Source organism: Dromiciops gliroides, chromosome 6 (assembly GCF_019393635.1).
Source record: "Dromiciops gliroides isolate mDroGli1 chromosome 6, mDroGli1.pri, whole genome shotgun sequence".
Taxonomy (NCBI): domain Eukaryota; kingdom Metazoa; phylum Chordata; class Mammalia; order Microbiotheria; family Microbiotheriidae; genus Dromiciops; species Dromiciops gliroides.
The window spans coordinates 82,666,688-82,694,433 of record NC_057866.1 but is presented as its reverse complement, the minus strand read 5'-3'; the positions used below and the strand labels follow the sequence as shown (position 1 = coordinate 82,694,433).

Sequence of the window (27,746 nt, the reverse complement as noted above, 5' to 3'; positions counted from 1 at the left end):
TCTCAAGCAGACCATCTCTGTGTTCTCAATCATAGTTCTATCTATCTTCTTCCTCAGAAAATCAGGCACCATCAGAGAAAACACCATGAGGATTTTTAAAAATAACTGTTGTAAACCTAAAATAATAACATGAATCTGAAAAAAAATAACACAACCAGAAGGACATTGTACACAGTAACAGCAACAATGTGTGTTGATCAACTATGATAGACTTAGCTGTTCTCAGCAATCCAATGATCTCAGATAATTATAGGTCTAATGATGGAAAATGGTTTCCACATCCAAAGAAATAACTATGGACTCTGAATGCACATTGAAGCAAATTATTTTCACTTTTTTCCACATGTTTTTTTCGCTTTTGTTCTGATTCTTCTTTCACAACATGACTAATATGGAAATTTATTTAACATGATTATATATGCATAACCTGTGTCAGATTGCTTGCTATCTTAGGAAGAGGAGCAGAGGAGGTAGGGAGCAAGAAAAATTTGGGACTCAAAATCTTACAAAAATGAATGTTGAAAACTATCTTTACATGTAATTGGAAAAAATTAAATACCATTTGGTAAAAAAAAAAAAAAAAAAAACCCAAAAACAAAAACAAAACCTCTCATCAATAAGTCATCAGGTAAAATCAAAGGACTGAGTTATGCTTTAATGAGCTTGAAATTTAAATACCTTTCACTCTTCTTGAAATTATCACACATGGCTGAAGACATAAGCACAATATCAACTGAAATTTAAAGAGGAAAAATTAAGATATAAAGGGAACAATCAATGAATACTAAACTTACCTACCTGAGAATATAAAGAGCTGACTTAGCAGAATTCTGGCCACCTAAAACATCAGCAGATTAAGAAATACACATTACAGGGAAGGGAGAATAGAATTGGTTTTGCTTTTCCTTCTTAATTTTCAAATTTGCAAGCAATAAAGTTCCAAAATGTATTATAAGTAAATAGTGTTAATAAGATTTGTAGAATTCTCTATCCCAACGAGATTGCCACTCCATGGACAAATCTGTAACATCTTCCCAGGTTCTCCCATGTGCTATTAGTTGATGAAAAATGAACTAATGTCTATTGTTGCATCTGTACTTTCATCCACACTATTTCCTATTCCTGGATGAAACTTTTCACCTTGGAATCTCTATCCAGCCTTTAAAGCCTAACTCAAACTCTACCTTCTACATGCATAAATTCTTCCCTAATTCCTCCCTGCTTGAATCCATTTTCTCCTTAGAACGCCACATAGAATGATTATAATGTAATAAGCTAGGGAAATGAGCATGGAATCAAATCCTGATTTTGCTACTTGCTAACTACATAACTTTGAGCAAAGGATTTTCAAAATGTTTTATGTTATGTGAGGCTTTCTGTAAGGTATCCCTGATTGATCTAACTCTTCTATAAATTTGTATGCATGCCAAAAATATATTGATTATATATGATTTTTTATTATGTAAGGGGAAGTGTGGCATAGTGGTCAGAGTGCTGGATTGTAAACCACTTAGATAAGTTTATCCAGTCCTGCCTCTGATACTAATTAGCTATGTGACCTGTTAAGGGTTAAAATTCTAGCTAAACTGTCTAAAATATCTAATGAGTGGTCGCCAATAAATTATAAGCTTTAGCAAGAGTTAGACTTTTAAGCATTTATTAAGGAGAATAAGAATTTTGGTAAAGAGAGAGAAAAAGGCCTAGATTCCTATCTATTAAAGGGAGAGCACATTTCTAGCTCCCTTCTCTGCCAGCGTCCAAAGGAAAGAGCGTGAGACCGAGAGCGAGCGCCAGTCTCTTCCTTCCTCCTCCCACTAGTCCACGTCACTTCCTGATTCCTGGTCTTGCCCTCAAAGACCTTCGCTTCATGGGCAGAACTCTTCTACAGTAACTCTCCAGCAGGTGGCGTCATTCTAATCGTTACAGTCCCCCCTGTTGTTCCTCAAGAAACAAAATGTTTCCTTGACGGAACAGTAAAAACAATATAATAACTATTGCTAACTAATAATATGTGAACAACAATATAGAAAAGGAAGAGAGGAAAGTTTTGTCCAGAGGGGCGATTTTTTTTTGTCCTCATGAACCAACGCTTTGACATTAGTCTTGCAAAGGGAGGGCCTCTGCAGAGAATACATGTTACAGATGGTGTATATTATAACAGAAAGAGAAAAAAACAACAAAAACAACAAATCAAAACTGTTCATTTAAAGTCTCTGAAAGTCTTTTCTCAGATGTCCTCTAGGTGTAGTCGTGGAATGGAAATCTTTTCAGGGGTTGATGTGTGGATGCTGGTAATCAGCCAGGAAAATTTCCTACAAAATTGAGCTTAACACAACTTTAAAATAGCTTTGTCAATAATCAAATCAAACAATGAAAGTTCTCAAAAACATGTCTAAGGGAATTCAGAATCTTAGTTGTTACACATGAAACATATAATAAAACAAAAATTGAAACATTCTTTAAAATTATAATATTACTATAGTCCCCCCTTTTGGAGGGTAATTGAGAAGACAATTGCTGCAATATTAATTAATAAAAATAATTTTTATCTTTGTTTTATCACTTTTTGCATCATCTACCTAATTATCCTCATGCCATTATGAGAAATTAAAAAATCTAATATAATTGGTAACAGGTGTCAAGGCCAAATTCAACACTGTATTTATCATGACACCTGAGATAATTATAAGGGTTACCATAAAAGAACAGAGAAATGATGGGATATGAGCATTCCCACACTTGAGCAATATATACTGTCCATGCAGTATGCCAGGCTTAAAATAGGTGGATGGAATATATGTCCATGCCACCGAACATATTGGAGGAAACTGAGTCAGACTTAATCAGATGCATGGGATTGAGATGGTCCATGGCATCAGGCATATAGGAGGGAGCATAGAAGCCAGGTGTAGAAGTGAGATCGGTGGGATCAATACTTCCAGCCATCTGTACAATATTGTGGGGAAAAATAAAATAAAATATTAAACCAAGAGAATCCAACCTCAACATTTGTCAAAAGCCGTTCCCTCGGCCATACCTTGACTTCATGCATGTATCCCCTCATGTGACAGTTCAGTGTCTGCTCTTGCATGTATTCCTCTTGTGATTGGATGGCATCTTGGCCAACTGGCATCTGATAACTCAGAATAAAGGTAATTAGTGTCTTAAATGATAAGTTCCCATAATCCAAGTCTCATATGGATTTAAAAATTGAGGATAATAAATGATTGCAAAAAGTGTGAATACATCTTGACTCAGAACACAATATATAATTATGCAACAATTTCAAATAATACCCCTTTTTTTTACTTAGTATACAATTACTTTTGTGAAAAATCTGAACATATTTAAATACAAGTTAAAGCACAACACAATCTCAAAGACAACTTTTACAAATGTTCCCCTCTTTTTTTTTTTTTTTTGGAATATGCTTATCAAAAATAATACTTCTAGAATCAATTTACACTTGCCATGGCAAACAATTTGCCAGGGAAATGCTTTAAAGAGTTTGATCAAATAATCAGTTGAGAAAAAATAACAAAAACAAACAACTCAGAATATGGGAGCACAATACTCCTAGAATTAACATTGTATAATAAAATCAAAACCATCTTGCAATGTTTCAAAATTAGATAGACAAATGAATAGAAGAAAATACACATGGAACAATAAAATACAGTGAAATTCAAACTAAGGAAATCTAAATGAATATGAACTTAATATCAATAAGAGTATTATAAAATATAAACTTGATCACATGACTATAAAAAGCTTTTACAAATATTCTCCTTGTTTTAGAAACTAAGTATAAGACACAATCTCAAAAGCATGAAAATCTCTATGAAAATAAACCCATACCATTAATTTCAAAATGTATATATAATAGCACAGAAATCCTATGTAACCTCTATTTCCTTGTGTGAGTAAGTTGCTGGCTCTTTTAACAAAAATAAAAAGAAAGATAGAAAATCCACAAAAACAAAGCATTAACATGATCTTATCTCCCATTTGTCTGGTTAAACAGACTAAAATTAAAAATAGGATAATTAGGGAGTTTAAAAGGTCCATTCGAAAAAATTTAAAGGAAAACACAGCCAGTACACCAGTACTTAGCAGTTAAAGGGAGAGGGAGGGGAAATTTCTTACCCAACTAGAAGATCAGAAGAAGACTGAGGGTTAGCTTTCCTCTTCGTGGTCAGCCATCTGTTAAGGGTTAAAATTCTAGCTAAACTGTCTAAAATATCTAATGAGTGGTCGCCAATAAATTATAAGCTTTAGCAAGAGTTAGACTTTTAAGCATTTATTAAGGAGAATAAGAATTTTGGTAAAGAGAGAGAAAAAGGCCTAGATTCCTATCTATTAAAGGGAGAGCACATTTCTAGCTCCCTTCTCCGCCAGCGTCCAAAGGAAAGAGTGTGAGACCGAGAGCGAGCACCAGTCTCTTCCTTCCTCCTCCCACTAGTCCACGTCACTTCCTGATTCCTGGTCTTGCCCTCAAAGACCTTCGCTTCATGGGCAGAACTCTTCTACAGTAACTCTCCAGCAGGTGGCGTCATTCTAATCGTTACAGACCTTGGGCAAATCACTGAACCTCTATGGTCTTTACAAAATGTTAATACTGGAAGTTAGAGATATGTCACAATCTTCTTTGGTAAAGAAACTTCTCACAGAGGTAAAACCACAAGCACTTGATTTTTTTACCTATTATTTAGCCTGCATCTCCATCTTTGTACAGGAAAAGAAAAAAAGGGCTGTCAAATGTTGTGCTGAAATCTAGGTAGACTATATTCGCAATGATTGATTTAGTCTAATAATGTCATAACATGTAATTTCTTTTTTATTTTTAAACAATGATTGAGAATATATTCAATGGAGAAAGCCCAGCATGTGCTTTCAGCTCAGTGAGACATACCATGTGCTTCAGTATATCAAATAATCAGTTAATCAAATGCATCTAACCAGGGGCACAGTCTCTAACTTTTTCATTGATAACTTAATAATACTGTTTTTGCTTAAAGAATAATGAGATTATTTGATGCTCTTCTTTGTCATTGATCAAGATAATTAGAGCTTAAAATATGTCCTTCATGAGCTTTTCTGTGATAGACAATTGTGCAGAAAGCCCTCTTCAAATAGGATAAGATTATCAGAATCAGTTATGTGGTACAGTGGATAGAGTGGGCCTTAGGTTAAGAAAACCTGAGTTTAAATCAAGCCTCATATGATTATTAGCTATGTGGTCCTGCATGAGTCACTTAACTTCTGCCTGTCTCATTTTCCTCAAGTGTAAAATGGGATAATGATAGCATCTACATCTTTGGTTTTTGTGATGATCACATAATATTTGTAAAGATAAGGGTGCATAGTATTGTTGTTGTGTCATTTCAGTTGTGTATAACTTTGTGATCCCATTTAGGGTTTTCTTGGGAAAGATACTGGAGTGGTTTGCCATTTTCTTCTCCAGATATTTTTAAAGATGAGGAAACTGAGGAATCAGGGGTTAGTGAATTTCCCCTATTCACAGCTAGGGGAACATAGGTTTTCCTGACTCCGTGTCTAACATTCTATCTAGCTGCCCCTGGCACATAGTAACCAATTAAAAATATTATTCCCTTACCTCTCATCATATGCTACATTTTAAAAAATGCTCATTTTTGCTAAGCTTAACTTAGATGCAAATAAACATTGTACTATATTTATTCTCAATACAAACGAAGAATTCTTGCCAGAAGCATAGACCCAAACTGCAAGATGTTATTCCATATCTATTTCCAGAGAAATCTCACAAACAAATCCAGGAATTGTCAAAACCTGAAATAGCAATCAGTTTTCTCAGTCGATTTAAACCCAGATAAGATTCTAAGAATTAGAGGAAGTGGGGTAGGGGGGTAAGGGTATTTGGTCTGAGATTCAGAGGACCTAGTTTCAGATCTTGATCCTTACTATCTCAGTGACCTTGAGTAAATTATTTAAATTCCCCCCATTAAAATGAGGATATTTAGTATATTATCTTGAAAGTCCTTTCACCTTTAAATTAATGATCATATGAAAGTCTTCTTCTTGATCATATCATCCTATGAGGATGCTTAAATGTCTGCTAGTATATCAAAACCTTCATAGATCCTGGCAACCTGTATTTCCATGGCAGAGAAGCCGCAGTGGCTCTAAAAGAAAGTTAAGGAGCATTTTAAACCACCACACATTTATATGGTGGCAGTAGTGTTAAATAGAAATTAAATGGCTGTATATTGACTTAGAAAACCAGAAATTGACATTATCTGTATTGTATTTTATTTTTATTATTTTGTTAAGTGCTTTTTAATGTCATTCTCTGTGGCTAGAGCAAATGAGTTTGATGCTATCAGAAAATAAATATTTTATACAAATAGGTATTTTTCTTTGAATTCTTTGGGATACAGACCTAGTAATAGTACTACTGGGTAAAAAGAAATGTAGTTGTATAACTCTTTGCATTTAGTTACAGATTCCCCAAAATAGTTGGACAAAGATGGATTTACAAGTGAATTCTATTAAGCATTTAAAGAACAATTAATTCCAATACTGTATACCTTACTTGGAAAAATAGGTGGAGTTCTACCAAATTCCTTTTATGACACAAATATGATGTTCATACCTAAACCAGGAAGAACCAAATCAGAGAAAGAAAATCAAAGACCAATTTCCCTAATGAATATTACTGTAAAAATTTAAATAAAATAGTAGTAAATAGAATATAGCAATTAATAACCAGGATTATATGACCATGTGGAATTTATACCAGTCATGCAGGGCTGGTTCAACATTAGGGAAACTATCAACATAATCAACCACGTCAATAACAAAACTAACCCAAATCATATGATTATCTCAATAGATGCCAAAAAAGCTGACACAGCACCCATACAGGACACATACAGAACACATTCCTATTAAAAACACTAGCTAGCATAGGAATAAATGTAGCTTTCCTTAAAAGGATGAATAGTATCTAGCTAAAACCTTGTATATAATGGGGATAAGTTAGAGGCATTCTCAATAATATCAGGGGTAAAACAGAGACGTCCATTCCATTACCACCTCTATTATTCATTATTGTACTAGAATTATTAGCATTAGCAATAAGAGAAGAAAAATGAATTGAAGAAATTAGAATAGGGAAGGAGGAAACAAAATTTTCACTCTTTACAGATGATATGATGGTATACTTAGACAATCCTAGAGAGTCAACTAAAAAACTCCTTGAAACAATTAACAATGTTAGCAAAGTTTCAGGATATAAAATGAATCCACATAAATCATCAGAATTTATATACGTGACCAAAAAATTCTAGCAGCGAGAGATAGAAAGAGAAATTCTATTTAAAGTAATGGTAGATAATATAAAATACTTGGGAGTCTAACTGCCAAGACGAACTCAGGAACTATATGAAAACAATTACAAAACACTTTGCACACAAATAAAGTCAGATCTAAATATATGGGAAAATATCTGCTTTTGGGTAGACCAAGTTAATACAATAAAAAATGAGAATTCTACCTAAATTAATTTACTTATTTGATGCTATAACAATCAAATTAAAATTATTTTATAGAGCTAGAAAAATAATAACAACATTTATCTGGAAGAACAAAAGATCAATAATATCAAGGGAACTAATGAAAAAATGCACAGGAAGGTAGGCTAGCAATGCCAAATCTAATACTATATTATAAAGTGGCAGTCATCAAAACTATTTGGTACTAACTAAGAAATAGAGTGGTATATCAGTGGAATAGGTTAGGCACAGGATACACAATAATAAATGACTATAGTAATCTACTATTTTATAACCCTAAAGATTCCAGCTTCTGGAATACAAAATCACTATTTGACAAAAATTCCTTGGAAAACTTGAAGATATTATGGCAGAAACTAGGCAAAAACCAACATCTTACATTTTATACCAAAAATAAGGTCAAAATGGGTCTATTATTTTATACATAAAGAGTTATACTTCAGGAGAATTAGGAGAAGAAATAATTGATCTTTCAGATCTCTGGCAAGGTGAAGAATTTGTGACCAAACAAATGGTAGAGAATATTATTAAATGCAAAATGGATCCTTTTTATTACATTAAATTAAAAAAAAAAAGGTTTTGTACAAATAGAAACAATTTAACCAAGATAAGAAGGAAAGCAGAAAGATGGGAAACAACTTTTACAGCCAGTATTTCTGATAAAGGCCTAATTTCTAAATGATATAGAGAACTGAATCAAATTTATAGGAATACAAGTTATTCCTCAATTGAAATATGGTCAAAGGATATGAACAGGCAGTTTTCAGATGAAGAAACCAAAGCTATCTATTGCCATATGAGAAAACATTCTAAATCACTACTGATTAGAGAAAGGTAAATTGAAACAACTCTGAGGTACGACCTCCCACCTATCAGATTGGCTAATATAACAAATAACACATTTCTATCTCAAAAGCTTGGATATTTGCATATATAGATTACTGTGATAATTTATTACTTTGTAAAGTATACCTAATATATTCCATTGATTCACCACTCTATCTCTTAACCAGTACCAGATTGGTTTGATGATTACCTCTTTGTACAGTATTTTGAAAACTAGAACTGCTAGACTACTTTCTTTCACATTTTTTTCCTGTTGATTTTCTTGAACTTTTATACATCCAGATGAAATATGCTTTTATTTTTTTGTTGTTGTTCTATAAAAATTTTATTGGTAATTTGGCATAGTACTGAATAAGTAGATGGATTTAGAAAGAATTGTCATTTTTAATATATTAGCTTGTCCAACCCATGAGCAAATAATAGTTTTCTGTTTAGTTCCAACTTTATTTGTGTGAAAAGTATTTTATAATTGTGTTTGTATAGTTCCTTGGTTTGTCTTGACAAGTAGACTCCCAAGTATTTTATATTATCTGCAGTTATTTTAAAGGGAAGTTCTTTTTCTATCTCTTGCTGCTGGGCTTTGTTGGTCATGCACAGAAATGTTGATATATCATATGGGTGGACTGCAACTTTCCTGAAATTGTTATTAGTATCATGTAGCTTTTTAAGTGATTCTCTAGGGTTAACTATGTATACCATATTATCATCTGCAAAAAAGTAATTGTTTTATTTCCTCATTGCTGATTTTTATTTATATGATTATTTTTCTTGTATTATTGATATAGCTAACATATTAATACAATATTGAATAATAGTGGTGATAATGGACATCCTTGTTTCACCTCTGATATTATCAAAAAGGTTTTATGTTTACCTCTGTTACAGATAATGCTTATTCTTACTTTAAATAGATACTACTTATTTTAAGAAAAAAGGCTCCACATATTACTATGTTTTCTAGTGATGTATTTTGTCAAAGACTTTTTCATCCTTGAGATAATCAATTGGTTTTGTTGTTGTTCTTTTTGTTACTGATACGGTCAAGTATGTGCATAGTTTTTGAAATATTGAACTACCCCTGCATTCCTGCTATAAATCCTACCTGATCTTAGTTCTTGGTATTTGGGATACCTTGATGTAATCTTCTTGGTAATATTTTATTTCATCTATTTTCATTTATATTCATTAAAGGAAATTATTCTACAGCTTTAGTTTTCTCTTGTTTTGTTCTCCCTGGTTTAGGTATCAAAACCATATTTGTGTCATAAAATGAATTTGGTAGGATTGTTTTATAATCCTACAATACTTTTTTTTTGAGGCAATTGGGGTTAAGTGACTTGCCCAGGGTCACACAGCTAGTAAGTGTTAAGTGTCTGATGTCAGATTTGAACTTGGGTCCTTCTAAATCCAGGGCCAGTGCTCTATCCACTGCACCACCTAGTTGCCCCTGGTAGGATTACTTTTTAACTCTTTTTTTCAAATAATTATATAATATTGATTTTAATTATTCCTTAAGTGTTTGATACAATTCCCTTTTAAAGGCTGGCCCTAGAGAAACTTTTCTTTTTTAACCTTAGGGAGGTCACTGATGGTTTATTCAATATATTTCTTTTTCTCTGATAGGGTTATTTAATTACTCTATTTCCTCTCCTATTAATTTGTGCCATTTATATTTCCATAACTATTCAATTCACTTAAACTATCCATTTTAATGGCATATAATTGGGCAAAATAACTCTTAATAATTGCTTTTATTTCATCTTCATTGATGTGCATTAATCCTTTTCATTTTTGATATTAGTAATTTGCTTTTTTATTTTTAATCAAAAAATTTAATTGTTCACATTTCTTTTCGTAAAATGAGCTAGTATTAGTTGATAGTTTTAACTTTCATTTTCATCTCTCCTTTGATTGTCAGTATTTATATTGAGGATTTTTAATTTATTTTTTTCTAGATTTTTTTTACTTGCATGCCCAATTCATTGAGCTACTCTTTTTCATTTTGATTATTTTATGTGTTTAGAGATATAAATTTTCCCCTAAGTACTGTTTTGGCTACATCTCAAAAATTTTGGAATGTTGTTTCATTGTTCTCATTCTCTTTAATGAAACTTTGATTATTTCTATAATTTGTTCTTTGACACACTCAAGGATGATGCTTTCAGAAAAATATAGGGAAACATGAACTGATGCAAAGTGACGTGAACAGAACAAGAAGAAAATTGTACACAGTAGTAGCAATATAGTAAGATGATCATTTGTGAATGATTTACCTACTTTCAGTAATACAATGGTCTAAAAAATATCTGAAGTATTTGTGATAAAAAATGCTATCTACCTCCAAAGAAAAAACCTAATAAAGACTGAATGCAGACTAAGGGATATCAGTTTCTTTCTTTCTTTTTTTCTATTTCATTTTTTTTTTTGGTGTTTTCTTTTTCAACATAACCAATATGGAAATATGGTTAGCATGATTTCACCTGTATAAATTACATCAACTTGCTTTCCTTCCCAAGGTAGAGAGGTAGAGAATTCAGAACACATTTTTTTAAGTGTTTTAAAATTTTACCTATAATTGAAAAAAATTAAATTTTAAAAATCAAAAAGAATTTAGATGCTATGCTATTTCATGTATATACTTTAAGTGTTGATAGTACTTAATGGTCTATAGTATTTTTTTTAGCAAGATGTAATTTTCCTGTTTATTCCTTTTAATATCCTTTTACTTTTTGTGTGATGGTTCTCAAAATGTCCCTCTCAGCAGGGTGGTGGCTTTTGATTCTCACATATCCCTGACTTTTCTACTTCAACTGAAGCATAATAGGTAGCACTCTAGATCCTTATAGTAACTATTTCAAGTGTATTTCTGGCAAGCAGCATATCATTTGATTCTGTTTTCCAATCCATTTCGCTAACCACTTAATTTTATGTGAGTTCATCTCAGGCACATTCACAGTTATAATTACTAATTGTGCATTTTCCTCCATTCTATTTCTTCTTTTTCTCTTCTCTTTTTTTGTTTGTTTTGTTTTGTTTGTTTTTTAGTGAGGCAATTGGGGTTAAGTAACTTGCCCAGGGTCACACAGCTAGTAAGTGTTAAGTGTCTGAGGCCAGATTTGAACTCAGGTCCTCCTGACTCCAGGGTTGGTGCTCTATCCACTGCGTCACCTAGCTGCCCTCTCTTCTCTTTTTATCTTGTCTATCAACTAAAGTCTATTTTGCTTTTAACCACTTTATTCTTTTGTCTGCTCTGCCCTTTCATCATTTCTCATCCCTTCCTACTTTCCTATTATCAACTGAATGTATAGGTATAGGTATAGGCATACATACACATATATAATATATAATATGTGTATATATATATATATATGTATATGTATGTATGAATGTATCTCCTCTTTGATTAGTGTGGGTCAAGCATCACCTGTCAATCTATCATTTTCCCCTCTACTGTAAAAGGATTTTCTGACATGCCTCCTTTATGGGAAAAAAAATATTCCCCCATTCGTCCTCTCCCTTCTCCTTTCTCCCAGCGAATTCCTTGTTTTTACCTATTAATCTTTATTTATGTCATCCTGAATTTCATGCCCTCTTTCTATTTAAAATCCTTCTGACTGCACTAATAATGATGAAGTTCTTAGAAGATATACATATCATCTTCCCATATATAAAGTTACAAGGTTGAATATCATTGTGTCCCTTATAATTTCTCTTTCATGATTTCCTTTTTATGCTTATCTTGAGTTTTGTATTTGAAAGATACATTTTCTATTCAGCTCTGGTCTTTTCACCAGAAATGCTTAAAAGTTCTCAATTTCATTAAAGATCCATTTTTCCTTTGAAGGATTTTACTCAGTTTTGCTGGGTAGATTATTCTTGGTATTAATCCCAGTTCTTTTGCCTTCCAGATTATTCTATTACAAAACCTTTGCTTCTTTAACAGTGGTAGCTATTAAATCTTCTGTGATCTTTACTGTGCCCCTGTGGCATTTGAATGGTCTCTTTTTGGCTGCTTAAAGTATCATCCCTTCATATTCAGTTCAGACCTGTGTCCTCTGTCTAAGTGTATTCCTTTCACCTGCCCTAATACTGAGAAAGTTCTTATGAGTTAGAAGTATTATTTTCCCATGTAGGAATGTAAACAGTTTAATATTTTAATATCCCTCATGATTTCTTTTTTCTTTTCACCTTTTTATGCTTTTTCAAGATCTTGTATTTGAATGTCAAATTTTCTATTCAGTTCAGGTCTTTTCATCACAAATGACTTAAAGTCCTCTTTTTCATTGAAGTTCCATTTTTTCCTCTGAAAGATTTACAAGTTTTGTTGGGTACATGATTCTTGGCTGTACTCCCAGTTCCTTTGGAATATCATATTCCATGCCCCCTGGTGCTTTAATGTAGATGCTGTCAGATATTGTTTTACCTTTATTGTAGCTCCACAATATTTGAATTCCTTTTTGCTAGCAGCTTTCAATATTTTCTCCTTGAACATGGGAGCTCTGGAATTTGGCTATAATATTTCTAGAGGTTTTACTTTGGGGATCTCTTTGAGGAGGTGATTGGTGGATTCTTTCAATTTCTATTTTGCCTTCTGCTTCTAGAATATCAGGACAATTTTCCCTGACAATCTCTTGGAAGATGGTGTCTAAACTCTTATTTTGGTGATGGTTTTCAGGTAGTCTAAGGATTTTCAAATTATCTCTCCTGGATTTATTTTTCTGGTCAGCTGTTTTTCCAAGGAGCTATTTCACATTTCCCTCTATTTTTTATTCATTTGGATTTGCTTTACTGTGTCTTGTTTTCTCATAAACTCACGAGCTTCCATTTGTTCAATCCTAATTCCTAGGCAATTATTTTCTTCTGAGAGCTTTTGTTTCTCCTTTTCCACTTGGTTTTGCAAGCTGTTGACTTTTTTCTCATCACTTTCAATTTTCTTTCCATTCTTTCCTCCACCTCTCTAACTCTTCCTTCTATCTCTCCTACTTTTTCTTCAAAGCCACTTTTGAGTGCTTCCATGGCCTGAAACAAATTCAGATTTTTCTTGGAAGCTTTGGATGTAGGTGCCCCGAGATTGTTATCCTCTTCTGAGGGTACACCTTGATCTTCCTTGTTGTTAAGCAAGTGTCTGAGGCTGGATTTGAATTCAGCTCCTACTGAATTCAATGCCTGAGCTTTATTCACTGCATCACCTAGATAACCCCAAGATAGAATATATCTTAAAGAACATTTAATCCAGACTATTTCATTGAGTTTAGAGCTCAATGATGCATTAAGTAAAATTATCTAGTCCACACCTATGCTATTATTTAGGTAAGCTATTGTCTCTATATTAAGAAAAGATAAGCAACTGAGGCCCAAAGAGTTTACATTATTTGAATAAAAAAAGACTTTCTTTTGCACATAAGAAAACTCAGAAAGAGAGGTTTAGTAACTCCCCAAGGTCTCATCACTAGCAAATGGGAGGTTTATAACTAAAATCTATCTCTTGTTTAGTAATCTACTATACCACATTAGTACCAGGAAAATATAAGTTGAATACAAAATAGTCTTTAAATGACTCGTGCTACATTATAAACCCAGAGGATTATTCAATTGAATTCAAGTAATTTATTAAAGTCCTTCATATATACGGATCTGTGCTAAGTATTTTTATGTAAAGAAGAATAAGAAAAAAATTCCCTGCTCTTGCAGAATTTATGGTCAAGTGAGGGATAAAAATATGCACATAAATAAATATAACAGAACCCAGATGTGAGAAGGAATAAAGAAATTTTAAAAATTCTGATAATTTAAGTTTTTCATGCAAAGTATTGTTATGAAGGTAATGGTGATATTATGCCTTTTTCACAGAAGAAGAAACTGAGGTTCTGTGAGATTAAAATATTTGGCATGTTTATGTAACTAATGGTGGATCCTAGATTCAAATGCAATTTGAATTCAATTCCACTGCTTAACTGTATTAACCATGTCTTTAAAATGTATTATGTTAATTTCATGAAAGGAAAGAATAAGTAGGTGAATACAAGTGGGCTTCATGGAAGAGCAAAAATTTGAACTGTGTCTTAAAAGTAAAATTCAAGTGAATAAAAACATTTGTTGCGTGCAAGGCACAAAGAAAATATACATTCCCTTCAAGCATACATTTAGATATATAGGATTTTGATAGGCAGATATATTGGAAAGAACAATTTGCATGTATGGAATTCATGAACCAAAGCACATAGGTAGGAAAACATGGAATTTTCAAGGAGCGAATGTCCCTATTTAGTATTAAAAAGCGAAGTTTCCAAATGCATTAGTCTTTGATTAATAAACGATATAATTTGATTTCTTCATTAACACACACGCACAAACAACTGAGTCTAGACTTTGTCAAGACAGAAGGAATGTCTTTATTTTATCTTTCACAAAAGAACAGGAAAAATATTTTGCAATATATCAATAGGAAAGATCTCTGAGAGAGATGATTCATGAGGGGTCCAAGAACATTTGTCATCCTAAAGATACCTTTGATAGGATGCTCTTACATACATATGAAAAATCTAAGAGAGATCTGGAACAAGTACCTAAGATTTTTAATGAAAGCAGATTTTTTCTTTGTAAGACTGCTTATCATTTAATTCAGTTTTACTTTGTAGTCCCGTTTGCTGAAAGGTTGAATAAACTGTCTGAGAATTTGAAGACAGAAAAAATTAAGCATAACCTAAGAGTTTCACATAAAGAACTTTAGGGTACTAACTTATCATTTTATTATATTATTTACATTGTTATTATATACCATATATATCATAAATTAATTAATTGGTATTATTTTAACAATCATGATGAAAAGAGGCATCAAAGTCATATAATGGTCAAAGACCCACTCTGAAAGCCTAGATAACTTGAGATCAATTTCTGGCTTCATGAGAAAGTCATTTAATGTATCAGTACCCAAGGGAAATATTCTAAAAGCTTTTCTATGTTGTTGAAAGGAGTTTTCACATAGGGTGAACCATGCTAAAGAAATTATAGGTCCATGCTACCTCCTTTACCTGCCAGACATACAAAAGATAGACACAAAGATAGATAGATAGATAGATAGATAGATAGATAGATAGATAGATAGATAGATAGATAGAAAAATAGATAGATAGATAAATTAGTAAAATTTTTAAAGTCCAATAATTTTATGCTACTGTGCTGGGCACTGGGAGTACAAAGTAAATTATAACAGACCCTGCCATCAAGAGGCTCATAGACTAGTAAGGCGATATCATGTGCACAACTATCTACAATACAATTTAGAATGAATTAGGTTTCTAGGTGGGTTCAAAAAGCTATGGTATGAGAGATTGGAGAGGGAGGTATTTCATCTAAATATGGCATAGGGCAGAGAGGAGAGATAGCTTTGTGGAAGAGCCAGGACTTTAAAGAATGGAAGGATTTATTAATATGATTTTCATAGGCAAGAGAATTAATCTGAGAGATTAGTGGTAGAATAGGTCAAGTAGAGTTGAATTGATTAATTAATTAATGGCATTTATTAATCACATTGGGTAGAAATGTTAAGCAGCACATAGAGTGCCAGGCCTAGAGTCAGAAGGACTCTTGTTCTTGAATTCAAATCGAGCCTCAGACACTTATTAGCTGTGTGACCCTGAGAAAGTCACTTAACCCTATTTGCCTCAGTTTTTGAATCATCTGAAGAAAGAAATGGCAAATAATTCTAATGTTTTGCCATGAAAACCCCAAATGGGGTCACAGAGAGTCAGAGACAACTGAATTCTGAACAACAAATTAAGCACATTGTAATTGCTAAGCACTGGGGAAACAAATAATCTCTTCTTTCAAGGCTCTCACATCTAAATATTTAGAGTGAAACCAAGTATTTAGCAAGGTTCATCAGTAGGGCCAATGGTAAGACCTAAGAGTAGGCAGCGGGAGGTTCTGTGGGGTACAGTTCATTAGGGCACAATGCAAAGGCAGAAGGAGAGGCCCAGAAGGTTTTAGGGTGGAGCATCAAAGAAGAGATCCATGATGATCTAGAAGGCATTGAGGCAGAGTCAATAGTTCTTAGGGTTGTTTGACCAGTGGTCTGGAGAACATAATTCCACAGCAGATACTAATGCAATGAGAAGTGCAATGAGAGAACAAATGGTAAGCAGGTAGGAGGAAGGGGGAAAGGAGAGGGGATGAATTTGGAATTAATGACACAAGTAATTGTAAAGAATTTGAGATATGTGTATCTGTGATAACATCCAATCCTATTTCTTTAGGATGAAACTATTTTTTTTTTGTGGGACAATGAGGGTTAAGTGACTTTTCCAGGGTCACACAGCTAGTAAGTGTTAAGTGTCTGAGACTGGATTTGAACTCAGGTACTTCTGAATCCAAGGCAGATGCTTTATCCACTGCACCACCTAGCTGCCCCTAGAATGAAACTTTAATGGATCCACCCATAGCTATAGATACAGAATGTGCTGTGCAGTACATCTCCAATGATGAACTCATTGTTGACTTATAATTGCTAAAGTGACTTCTAACTTGAACCCTTTTGTCCTTACCAAATGGGATCCATCATGGGATACCTGGAGACCAAGTTGAGGGGCTTTGTGTTCTTTGTGGTGATTTAATTCTCCTTAGTGTATTTTCCTAGTGATATATGAACTCAAAAATTAGACCACAACAAAAAAGGAGAGACTGGAAGGAGCAGAGTCAGCAGAGTGGATGGGAAAGTTCTCCAATGCTTGCTCATGCCTTAATGTTCAACCAATGCCATGAAAGTCAGATTCATTTAAATCAGAAAATTTACCAGCTAGAAAAACAAAGATTGATGTAGTACTATTGACATAATGGGTATTTAAATGTTGTTTCTTTAGGGAAAAATATTGAATTTAAGGAACTTTAGAAACTGTTGAATTTAGTCTCTTTCTTTTTAAATATAAATTAACTGGTGCCTAGAAAAGACAAATAACTTGCTTAAGGTCACCTTGCTTTTTATTGGCAGACCCAGGACCAAGAAAATGATCTTGTGGATCTCCAAAAATGTTCTTTTCCTAACATGAAGCTTTAGTCTGGAGCTTTTATTTTTCAAATGCCCCCCTTTTATTTTATCTCTGCATTAAGATATTGTGCTGGGTATTCAATTTAATTTAATTCAATAGAAGAATACTCAGTGTAGTCTAAGGTTCAGTAACCCTAACCTAATAGTTGTTACTGACCCAAGACAGTGCCTTTGAACTGGATGTTCCTATGCTTGGTCTGTTTGTTTGTTCTCCTCATTTAGTCTTTTTGAATTCTTAGTTTCTTTCAAGATTCAGCTTAAGTTTCTTCTTCTGAACCAGACCTTTTTTTGTCATGACCTCCCCTGTCTCCCAGCTGCTATACCTCCCCCAAAAAAGTTATCTCATATACGCTTTATTTTATTATGTTCTGTACAAATATATATATATATATATATATATATATATATATATATATATATATATATATATATATATATATATATATAGGTACATTTTTCCTCCCACAATGCTACCTCCTTGAGGTGCTGTTTCACTTTGGTCTTTCTACCTCTCTTGCAAAACACCGTGTCTGGCACATAGTATGTTCTTGAGTTATGTATACAGTATTACAATATGCAAGGCTTGAGGCAGGATTTTGTAGGACATATAAAGATAACAAGCACATGAGTTTTGCCCTTGAAAGACTTATAGAACCATAGACTCTCAGAATTAGTGAGACCTTAGAGATCTAACCCATAACACAAAGCAAGGATACTTTCAACAGAACCTACAGTAAATTGACACCCAGATTCTTCTTAAATACCCCTAGTGACTCACTACTTTCCAAGCAGGTTCACTTTAATTTTTATACAATTCTATTTTTTTTACCAAGTTTTTTATATTGAACCTAAAATCAGCATTCTCATAACATCTCTTGGTCTTTATTTGGACATCTCAGGGCCAACCAAAATACTTATCGGGACCTTTTTCTACATGACAATCCCTCATATATTTGAAGATGGATTTTGTCCTTCCTAAATCTTTCCTCACATAGTATAAATAATCCTAGTAACTTCACCTGATCTACATCTTGCATGGTTTCAAGTCCTGTCATTTTCACAGGACCATAAATTTAGAACCAGAAGGGACCTGAGATATCATCTAATTTAGCTCACATATTTTAGAAATGAGGAAACTGAGACTTACAGAAGTTCAATGACATAAGTGAAGTGGGACCCACCATTTAAAGGAGCAGAGCTACTTGGGATTTAAACCCAAGTTCTTTGATTCTAGATCCAGTGCTTTCCACTATAGTATGATCTCCCTCAGCCTGACTGCTCTACTTTTGACTTGTTCTGACTTGTTATGTCTTTTCTACAATATGGCACCCAGAAGTAAATATAATATTCTTAATCCCGACCAGAAAAAATATGACAGAAAAACCATCTTCTTCTTTGTAGCCATTATTCCACTATTAACACAGGCTAAGAATTCTTTTTTTAGACCATGAAACATTATTGACACATCATAGTTAATGTTTACTAACAACCTAGCTTTCTTTATATACATATTTAAAGTATATTTATTTCATAATTGTATACTTATATACTTTTGTACTTATATAAATATTTTGTGTATACTTAGTTAAACATATATGTCCCACCCTATATTCAAAAAGTTGTTTTTTAAACCAGATTTAGTACTCTGTATCTATTTTTATTAAATTTCATTTAGTTATGTTATCATGTGTATTATGTCAACCTGTCAAGATTTCTCATCCAGCAAATTAGTGATTCTGCCCCAAATTTGTGTGATCTAAATCACTGATTAAAATGTTGAACAAAAAAGGGTTGAAAACATAATCCTGGGTCATTTGGCATAGTTCCAGATTGGCATTAATTAACCTTCTTAGAATCTGTTCATTCAACCAACTCTCCATCCATCTTTCTCACAAGAATATTGTGAGATACAACAATTCCAAAGATTCATGATGAAAAATGCTATCCTCTGGAGCAGCCAGGTGGCACAGTGAATAAAAGCACTGGCCCTGGATTTAGGAGGACCTGAGTTCAAATCCGGCCTCAGACACTTGACACTTAATAGCTGTGTGACCATGGGTAAGTCACTTAACCCTCATTGCCCGAAAGCAAAAATGCTTTACACTTCTAGAGAGATAACTGCTAATCTGTGAGTGCAAATTGAAGCATACTTTTTTCACTTAGTATATTTTTCTTGCTTTTTTTTTGCAACATTACTTATATAAAAATTTTTTGCATGACTTCACATGCAAAATGAATATCATATTGCTTGTTTTCTCAATGGGTGTTGTAGGGACTGGAGGAAAAGAGAGAAATTGGAACTCAAAATAAAAAATGTTAAATAAATAATCATTTTTAAAAAGAATATCTTGAGATGGAAGTAAAATGCAGCTATTTAAGACAAAGGAGCAGGAAAGGCCTTTAATTCTGTAGGTGGGAAAAGAAAGAACCTAGGTAAATTTTACTGTGGCACTACAAAAATGTAGGCATGGAGCCCATATTTACTTTCCTGTTTTAATTAATTATCTTTTTACTTGGAGCTAATCTCAGTTGTTTCTATGCTCTGGAAGGACTACACACTTTAGCAGGAGTGGCCTCGGCTCAATCTTCTGTGCTTGTTTACAGTTCTCTGCTGCCCCCAGCTGGCTCCCATTTTCCTTAGCCCTCCCTTACTTATTCCCTGACCTCAATTAACCCCTAGAGGTGTGGCTACCCCTGTACTGCCTGCAAAAGAATTAAAGGTTTGGAGACTGAGTTACATTAAGGGTAATTTTGTAGAAAGAGAAAAGCTTTTTCACAAGTTTGGAGACAGCACCATTTTAAGGAAAAGTAGGAAAGTTAAGAATAGCTCATCTTGCATAATCAGAATACACTCATTCATTCAACAAATATTTATTGAGCACTCACTCTACAAATTTGCCCTATTTTTTTTTCTTTTCTGATGATACGTGGTACGTGTTTGAAAGCAGCATGATTTAATGGAAAGAGCACTGGACAGGAAGTCAGAATGCCTGGGTTTGGGAATAAGGCCACTGTATAATTTGGCCAATTTCCTTAATCTCCATGGTTCTTAATTTCTTCATCTACAAAGCAAGGGAATTAAATTACTCACTCTCTCAGATATCCTCCTGCTTGAATCTTCTGTGATGCTGTGGAAAAGACATATCTTTAATGCCAGAAGAAACTTTATAGATCATTTGGCCCAACCTCCTCATTTCTCAGATGAGGAGACTGATATTTGTGAGGGGGGAAAAGACAAATAATGATCCTACAGCTAGTTAATAGAAAAGTTATTACTGAAATATCTCATTTTGTAATCTTTGAGTTTCAATCTGTCAACGAGCATCTGTTTGTTTCTTTCCCTTTTTGCATGGATTTATGGAATCTGGAGATGTCTCTCAAAATTTATTTTAGTATATTAACCATTGTAGCTAAAGCCTCCACTAAAGTACTGTTTCAGTATTTCCTGATGACTCTCAGTTCCCAAAGACTCTTCCAGAGGAACTCAAGATTTGGTTGGTCCTCCTCAAACAAGAAAAGTATAAGTATAGTCATTGTAGACTACCAGATCACCAACTTTAATGTTATACCCTTACCAGTGCCCTGAAAGACTTAATCTTTGCATCTTGAAAATTTCCTTAGTTTCTTGGCAGCCCTAGGCCAAAGAAAAAGTATGGGTCAAGGGAAAGGAGAACACCTAATAGGGCTCTGAATATGCCAGAGATGAATAATGTCTAATTCACAGTTTTGCCTTTGGCTGACAGTGGCAAAGACAACAGAATATTCTGTGGTCCTTAACATTACATTATAACCTCTTTAAGGTTCATATCTGCAAGGGGCCCAGTAATTGAAGAGATTCTGATAGATTAGTAGTAGTGGTCCTGCTAGAAGGGAGTGACTAAAAGTCTAATAAACAAGCATTTATTTAGTGTCTAGTAAGTGCCAGACATTGTGAATGAATGAATTAATGAATGAAAAGCATTTTAATTTTGTGGAAAGTAGGTCACACAATGAATAGAGTCCTGGACCTAAAGTCAGGAAGACTTGAGTTCAAATCCAGCTTCAGACACTTACTAGCTCTGTGACTCTGAAGAAGTTTACTTAACCTCTGTCTGCCTCAATTTCCTCAACTGTAAAATGGGAATAAGAACAGAACCTGTAAATTCAAATATTTATAGAAGTCTTTGCATACATTAAATTGCTACATGAATGCTAGCTATATAAGTAGTCATCTAGGTTTTACTTTCAAGCCTCTAGTAATGAATAATTTAACATATCTTGAAGTATCTCATTCCACTTTTGCATAGCTCTAATAGTGGGGCAGCTAGGTAATGCAGTGAATAAAACACTGAGCCTGAAATTGGAAGGACCTGAGTTCAAATCTTACCTCAGACACTTACTAGCTGTGTGACCCTGGACAAGTTGCTTAACCTCAATTTCCTTAAAACATCTCCAGTCATTCTTATGTGTATCTTGTTACTGGACCCAGATGGCTCTGGAGGAGAGAGTGAAGTTGGTGACCTTGCACAGCCCTCCCTCACTTAAATCCAATTCACTGCAAGTTATGACATCACCTCCATATGGCATGTTCCTCTTTGAGATTGAAGAACCAACAGCAGTTCTAATGGTTAGGAAGTTTTTTTCCTTAAATTGACTTAAACTATCTTCTTTTGTTATCTTGTTGTTTCAGTCATTGACACTTTGTGACTCATTTATGGTTTTCTTTACGAAGATACTGAAATAGTTTGCCATTTTTCTTCAGTTCATTTTGTAGATGATAAAAATGAGACAGGGTTAAATGACTTGACCAGAGTCACACAGCTAGTGTCTGAGACTGGCTTTAAACTCAGGTATTCCTGATTCCATTCCCTCTGCTCTACCCATTGTGCCACCTAGCTCCCCTATAATGCTACCTAGATTCCCATACATTTTTGTAATCAACACCTAATGCTCCCAATTTTGTCCTCTGAAGTTAAGAGAGAGAGAGAGAAATTATCTTTGTCATTCATTCAAATATTTCAATACAGGAATTGTGTCTTTAAATTTGTTCTTCTCCAGGTTACACAAGCTCCATTCCTTCAAGTGATCCTTTTATGATTTAGTTCTAAGTCCCCTCAATGTCATATTCACCCACTATCTATAATAGTCTTTAAAACATTGGAGAACTTAATTCAGCCCAGAATTGCTCATCTAAATCCCTACACTCTTTAGCATCGTTCACTCATTCCTAATACCTACACTTTGCATATGTAAGACAAATGAACTCTTAGATCCCCAAATGACTCTCTGCTAAAGCTCCTCTTTAAGTTTTGCAGAGTACCTGTCTTTCAAAAAGAACCCTCAGTCATTCATTTCACATTGTGTCATCACTAAAGAGCCAGTGACAACTGGGAGACAGACTCTGATGTTAAGGAAACTTCTTATTAAGTTGATAAGAAAACTGAATGGCATTGACATTTGCAAATGTAACTGAAAAGAGTAATTCCACTGAGACAGTGGGATCTAACAGGGGAGAATATGAATGAATAGCATTAAAAATGTAGAACAGTTGAAGATGAGAAAAAAATTACCTTTCCACTATAGGGGTGCCACTGCAAAAGAATAATGTGAGAGAGAATTTTAAAGGAAATTTGGGAATAAAGCTGTTCTCTACCCTGGATAGATTATTGTACTTTTGAGGTAGGACCACAGATCATAAGATTGAGAAGTGAAAGTAATCTTAGGAAGTCAAGTCCCTTCACTTTACAGATGAAGAAACTGAGGACTAGAGGGATTGAGTGACTTGCAGAAACCATATAAGAAATATGTAGCACAGTCCAGTTTCAAATTCTAAAACATCAGGAAGTTGAGTATAGTCACAGAAAGGATAAGCAGAACAGGAAGAGGATGTAAATCATGTCATATTAATGCCAATCAATAGTAGTTGTAGTAGTAGTAGGCTTCTACCAGTCACAAACAACCATGGATCAGCGGCTTGAAGAGCCACAGGCCACAGTGTGGCTGTGCAGTCCGATACGGGAGCCACAGCTCCTGCCGCAAGGAGTACATTGGAAAACTGCTCTCTGTTGCCCGTCGGTTCCTGTGTCTCATTTGTTTTTCTTCCTCCCGAGCTTGAAGGCCCATCTCAACTGTGCGCAAGCTGGTCCTGAGTACTGAACTCCATAGGGCACGGTCCTTGGCCATCTCCTCCCAGTTGCCGATGTCTATTCCCAGAGCCCTCAAGTCTCACTTGCATACATCCCTGTAGAGAAGCTGGGGCCACCTCCAATCAATAAGCATTTAATAACTTCCTTCTATGTTCTAGACACAATACCAAGCACTATAGATACTAAGAAAGCAAAATATTATCCTTGCTCTCAAAGAGCTCATCCAGTCTAATTGGGGGAGTCACACAAATACTGCATACATACATATATGAATACATACATGCATACATACATATTTTCATATGTACCTCTGTATGTGTGTAACCAAGTTAATGACAGTGTTGAATGGCATTATATGAAAAATACAATAAATGCAAAATTGATAGGACTTGGCACCAGATTGGATATTGAGTATGAGAAAGAATGAAGGGTCAGGGTCAAGAGCCCTGAAAGTAGTAGAGAAATTTGAAGGGGAGGAGAAATTGGGGGGAAATTTAATTAATTAAATTTGGGACATGTTGAGTTTAAAATATTTATGGAGGAGCAGCTAGGTGGTGCAGTGGATAAAGCACCAGCCTTGGATTCAGGAGGATGTGAGTTCAAATCTGGCCTCAGACACTTGACACTTATTAGCTGTGTGACTCTCGGCAAGTCACTTAACCCTCATTGCCCTAAAAAAAATAAAAATAAAATAAAATATTTATGGAACATCTATTTTGAGCTGTCTAATAAGAAGCTGGAGATTTGAAATAATTATAGAAATTGGATGTTTAAAGTAAATAAGAAAAGATTATCAGGGACAATGACTACTGCCTTTAAGAAATAGAAAGATTTGCATATGGAATAAAATGTTAAAATTGGCCTCAAATGATGGAATAAGGGAAATATGTAGAAAATATCTATTTCATCTCATTTTGAGGAAGTCTTGCCAATAATTAGACATATTGAAGGATGGATTAGGCTGCCTCAAAAGGAAGTGGATTCCCAATAAGATGAAGTATTCATGTAAAGCCTGGGTTATAACTTTAAATAATCAACCAAGGAGAAATTATTAAATACTTACTATATATCAAGCATTATTCTTATTGCTACGGATACACAGATGAAAATGAAATGGTCTCTGCTCTAAAGAAGTTTACATTCTAATGGACCCATGCGAGGGCCAAAATTTGATATACAGAGCATTATTTGGGTGACTTGCCTCAATACTGGGGTCCTGGAAATATGAGGGACCTTTTAGGTTCTCCCTCTGCTCTGAACTGCCCTTTTTAGATACTTCTCCCAGGTCAATAAGAAAGGAGCCTCTAAGCTTTAGTTCACAAAAGAATCTGATTTTATTACTTGGGAATTAATTAAACAAAGGTGAAACTAATAAAAATCAATGATAAGGAAATAGGAAAAAAGAAATGCAGATAAATGCTCAACTCTAAGCTTAACCTATTCACTTCCAAGACCTTTTCCAATTAAGCTAGTTCAAAGGAATTTAGGTTTTTCTGTAATCAACTCACCAAATAGCAGCCACCAGAGACAGAACAAACACACGCCACCACAAGGGGAGTCGCCAGACAGAGATACTGGAGAAAGAGCTCGTGTTCCGGAAGAAGCCTAGCATACCGGAAGCCACCTCGCATTCCGGAAGCAACCCTCTGTCTCCCTTCAGGGAGAGTAGCATACGTAACCTCAGGGGGGGCCAGGTGTGGCCCCTCCCAAATGAGTAAATGAAAAACTGCAATATTAATCTTACCACAAATAATTTTTACCACACCTATTTATACCCAAACTTGTTCTATACCCCAAGAAGAATAAAGAGAAAAAGGTCCTGTACATAGAAATACATTTATACCAGGTCTTCTTGTGGAAGCAAAGAGCTGAAAAATGAGATGGTGTGCATCAAATGGGGAATGTCTGAAAACATCTTGTATTTTAATGTAATGGAATATGATTGTATTTTAAGAAATGAGGAAAGAGATGATTTCAGAGGAATCCAGGGAGAAAGTGTTCTGAGGCAGAGTGAAGTACATAGAATCTGCACAATTTACATTATAATATCAACATTTAAAACAGTTTTGAAAGATTTAAGAAGTGTGACTCACACAACGAACAAACAGGGTTTTAGAGGACTGATTGGGAAGAACGCAGCCTATCTCCTGACAGAGAGATAATGGATATGCAAAATAAGACACATTTTGGAGCATGAACATGATGGTGATTTGTTTTACTTGACTATATTCATTTGCTACAAAGGTTTCTCCCCATTGTGTGGCATAGGAAGGACACAAAAAGAAATGCTTAATAATTTTAAAAAGAAGACAGTGAATGGAGAGGAGTTGGGGGAATATTGAAAATAGACCCCCTTCCCAGGGATTTGGCTGTGGAATTTAGGAGAGATATAGGACAATAGTTAATAAGAATTGTAGGATATTGAAGATAGGGGAGACATGAGCTTCATTATAAATTACAAGGAAGAAATAGTAGAAAGAAATGAAAAATTAGAGTAAAAGGGCCTTAATACTAGGGTCAATCTGCTGAAGGTGATAGAAGTATATGGTATCTAGGATATAAGTAGAGGGGTCTTGGTGAGGGACATCTTTTAGAGGGACATCTTTTTTTTTTAATTTTGTGTAATCAAAATTATCTATTTTACTTTCCATAATCCTCTCAAGATAGAGAATCAAGTAAAGAGTGAAAGGTATGCCTTGCTGCTTTGAGAACCCTGTTGAGAATTGATAGTTTAATTCTATTATGAATCAAGCCGGCTTAAATAGATGGGGGACATTCACCAATTATGTTCAGTAGCACAGGGATAGAATCCAAGGAGGCTCCTAGAAAGAATTTAATCACTCAATCAACAAGCATTTAAAACCTTACTATTTGCCAGGTAATCTGTTAAATGTTAGAGTTAAGTGCTCTAAAGGAGTACAGAATCTTCTGGTGAAGAAGGTATAGCATGCCCATCAACTCTAAACCTCCCAAAAAAGTACATAAAATATAGAGAGTGTAAAGGGAAGGTAAACTTAGAAAGATTCGAATAGAGGGGAAAAGATTGAGTGGAAAGTATTGTGCACAATGTGGGATTTCAGCTGACTAGGAATTCCAAGGAAGTTTGGGGTGAAGTCAAGATTGCAGAGTACAGGCAGCAACTCAACTAAACTCTCCTAATTTTCTCATCAGAACAATTTTAAATTAATGACAGAAATTGAATTTGGGAGAGCCAACAAATTAAGGTGAGACAATTTTCCAGACTAAGACAATTTAGGAAGTCATCAAGAGTCTTCTATGACACTGAAGTTGTGGTTGTCCCAGAGCACAATACATGCCATTGCAATGGCCAAGAAATCTGTAAAGGCAGCTACATCAGGGGCAGCAGCAGTGAGTACTTTCAGCCCACATATGACAAGGGCATCAGACAACTGGTCAAAAAGAGATCACAGGGGACCTTTTGCTGGCAGGGGTAGCAATCATAATTTCAGACATAACAAAAGCAAAGAAAAAGAAAAATAAACCTAATTAAAAATTAGGGAGGGGAAACTATATTTGGCTTAAAGGTATCATATACAATGAAATAATAACAATACAAATATAATGTATACCAAATGGCAAAGCATCTAAATTCTTAAAAGAATAAATTATTTACAGGAGAAAATAGGCAAATTATACCAATGGGGGACCTCTACTTTCAACTCTCAGAACTAACTATATGATAAATAAGAAGTTTAGCTTTCCTTGGTCGAAATATTTACAAGAATTTTAAAGATTATGTGGGTCCCCCCCACACACACCTTTCATAAATGTGTCTGTTAGGTAATTAGAAGGTAAATAACTGGGAAGAAATATCTAAACATTTCACATTTTTCAAAGTGAATAGTTTTAGTATCTTGATGAAAGTTTCTCCCTTCCTCTCAATTTCTTTTTCCTTTCAATGCTGGCCCTAAGCATTTACCAATTTTATTAATTTTTAATTTATATGCTCACATAGTCAATGGAATGTTTAAACCAACAAGAGGACATTTCAAATATTGTGTATTTTCCTAATGCCACTAAAATTTCTATGTCCAACAAAGGAAAGAAATAGTAAAATGTCCAAGCTGTAGAAAATTGGTTTATTGTGAGAGGCCCTATCTCACAATAAAGCCAGCCTCATGCAGGGCTAGGACCTGAGAGAGACCCTGAGCA

The 27,746-nt window shown here is 34.4% G+C and overlaps 1 pseudogene; it reads right to left on the bottom strand.

Moving 5' to 3' along the window:
• Positions 1-25,204, bottom strand: part of LOC122732020 — a 150,553-nt pseudogene extending 125,349 nt beyond the window's left edge.
• Between the last annotated feature and the right edge of the window lie 2,542 nt (positions 25,205-27,746).